A 3,098-nucleotide genomic window follows, 5' to 3' on the forward strand; every position below is an offset into this window, starting at 1 on the left:
TCTTCAGAAAACTGGCTGTTTGACAGTCACTGGACAGTCTATGTCCTTTGTCATTAGCAGTATTTCAGAGCACATTAAATGTCATGGAGAAGGGGCGGTTGAAAAGTTTTCGTTCGAAGGCCGTACAGAACCAATCAGGCAAAATCGCCGTAGGCACTGAGGCGATCATCCCACCGAAGCACCGGGTTGATGTTTCCTGTTTGGTGAACCACGATGTCCTGCTGCGCGAAGGAGTCCGTCACTGCCTGCTGTACATCCTCGTCCAACAATAATCGCCGACACTTCAAGACCTTTTATAAGGGACCGAGGTCGTAGTAATCGGATGGGTAGAGGTCAGGACTATAGGGAGGGTGTTCGAGTGTCTTCCGCTTGAGTTGGTAGAGGCTGGCCCGGACTTGGTGCACCATTACACAATGGAGGTTATCAACAGACAAGCTACCCATACACACTGTTCATTCTCCGAAGGATATCTACCGTTGTCCTTCGGCAGCCAATAAGAAAATAACAGCATGTTGGTCCTGTTTGGACGCATTTGGTAATAATGTCACCATAACAAGTTTGTTTGCGTGGCCATCCTCCGCAGCAAGCATATAAATACTTGTATTGCAAATCAAACTGCCTTTTCCTGCTGCTAATTATTTTATTTAACCCATACGCGTTTCGCCTTCTACTGTCTTAAATCATCATAAGGAGGATGATTTTCTGATCTGCGTTTCCTCACATCTGGTCTGGAGGTCGCAGAACCACTTTTAACACTGTTCTACATTCACCTCTTCGTGTTTTCGCCCTCCACACACTGTACACCATGTTTCTCACTCTTTTTTGTGGTGGACTGTCGTTCTTCTATCGCTCGATACAACTATTTCGTCGTACACTGTGAAAGGAAGTTGTTGTTGTTGTTGTGGTCTTCAGTCCTGAGACTGGTTTGATGCAGCTCTCCATGCTACTCTATCCTGTGCAAGCTTCTTCATCTCCCAGTACCTACTGCAACCTACATCCTTCTGAATCTGCTTAGTGTATTCATCTCTTGGTCTCCCTCTACGATTTTTACCCTCCACGCTGCCCTCCAGTACTAAATTGGTGATTCCTTGATGCCTCAGAACATGTCCTACCAACCGATCCCTTCTTCTGGTCAAGTTGTGCCACAAACTTCTCTTCTACCCAATCCTATTCAATACTTCCTCATTAGTTATGTGATCTACCCATCTAATCTTCAGCATTCTTCTGTAGCACCCTATTTCGAAAGCTTTGATTCTCTTCTTGTCCAAACTATTTATCGTCCATGTTTCACTTCCATACATGGCTACACTCCATACAAATACTTTCAGAAATAACTTCCTCACACTTAAATCAATACTCGATGTTAACAAATTTCTCTTCTTCAGAAACGTTTTACGATGAAATAGTTGTATCGAGCGATAGAAGAACGATAGTCCACCACAAAAAGAGTGAGAAACATTGTGTACAGTGTGTGGAGGGCAAAAACACGAAGAGGTGAATATAGAACAGTGATAAAACTGGCCGGCCGGTGTGGCCGAGCGGTTCTAGGCGCTACAGTTTGGAACTGCGTGACCGCTACGGTCGCAGGTTCGAATCCTGCCTCCGGCATGGACGTGTGTGATGTCCTTGGTTAGTTAGGTTTAAGTAGTTCAAAGTTCTAGGGGACTGATGACGTCAGCAGTTAAGTCCCATAGTGCTCAGAGCCATTTGATGAAAGTGGTAGTGCGACCTTCAGACCAGATGTAAGGAAACACAGATCAGAAAATCATCCCACTGATGATGCCTTAAAACAGTAGAAGGCGAAACGCGTATGGATTAAATCAAATAATTAGCAGCAGGAAAGGGCAGTTTAATTTGCAAAACAAATGTCACCATAGTTTACGTTTCCTCACTTACATATGAAAGATACGAATATCACACTAATCCCTTGCTTACATACCGGTGCCTGTATAACCGATCGGAAATATTTTGATAGCCTGTTATAAATAATGTGGTCGAGTTTAAGACTGAATTAAAGAACTTGCTTTTAGGAGCTTCCGTCTATTCCACCGAATGGTGTCTTTGCACAAACTCTTGAATTTCGTGTTTTACGTTACTTTGTGTGGTGTACGTACTGTAAGACCTTCGGTACATACACCAACACATTATTTGACTTGTCGCTTGAAGGAAGTAGGCGAGTGTCAGCAATATGTCTCGTGGTTTTATCGTGGCGTGTTTATCTTCTGCCGTTAGGTCGGACGATAGAAATGCCACTTGCACGCTTAGAATAGCAGATTGACGGTGACCAACTTTAAACAGAACTTGATTAATTTTCACACACATTTATTAAAATAATAAAAAGCGTAGACATTACGTAACTTGATTCTGGATGCTGTTTACAATTGACAATCTGAAGTTCCTTTGGTCTTGGTACGTTAATCTTATTCTCACATATCTCTGATACTTGACAAAGTGTCTATTCATTTGTCTTCATGGCTATGTACAGGAATATGGTAATCTTATTAGGCGCAGACTGAAACTTAACCATAGACTGGTACAGACAAATGCAGACTGGTACAGACTGCTACAGACAAAAGCAGACTTGTACAGACTGGTGCAGACAAATGCACATTGACTAATTGGAGGTCTGTACACTTGTTATAATACCTCGCGCATTCATGTATCACTGTGCGAGTGTGATCCGCCAGGAGAAAAGGTTCTACGTTAACAGCAATCTCATTGGTTGCGTTATATATTAGTACGCGGATCGACGGATGCAGTATTTGGTCCGTCTCTAAGGCAGCGCCATCTCGTAGTACGGAGATGGACGAGTGCTGCGCCTGCACTGTTGTGCTTATCAGGGCGCGGTCTAGTGGGAAAGTTGTTTACGCACTGACTACGCGGAACTATGTACACAACACTTTGTAACTATAATTAACGCAGTAATACAGTAATGTAAAGCCTTTTCACTTTATTGCATTCACATTAAATAAAATTTACGTCTTTAACTTCTTTCCACTTCCAAGAGACCACTTTTCGTGGAATGTGACTTACGTAACATGATGCAATGCAATGAAACTAAGGCAGTGTGTAACTAAACTTGAAAATAAAAGAGCACA

At 42.8% G+C, this 3,098-nt stretch overlaps 1 non-coding gene across 1 annotated transcript; it reads left to right on the plus strand.

Moving 5' to 3' along the window:
- Window positions 1–1,524: 1,524 nt before the first annotated feature.
- On the plus strand, window positions 1,525–1,608 carry Trnap-ugg (transfer RNA proline (anticodon UGG)). The gene has a single exon. It is a non-coding gene; the product is annotated as a tRNA-Pro (tRNA).
- The last annotated feature ends 1,490 nt before the right edge of the window (window positions 1,609–3,098 follow it).

This window comes from Schistocerca gregaria, chromosome 7 (assembly GCF_023897955.1).
Source record: "Schistocerca gregaria isolate iqSchGreg1 chromosome 7, iqSchGreg1.2, whole genome shotgun sequence".
NCBI classification, from domain to species: domain Eukaryota; kingdom Metazoa; phylum Arthropoda; class Insecta; order Orthoptera; family Acrididae; genus Schistocerca; species Schistocerca gregaria.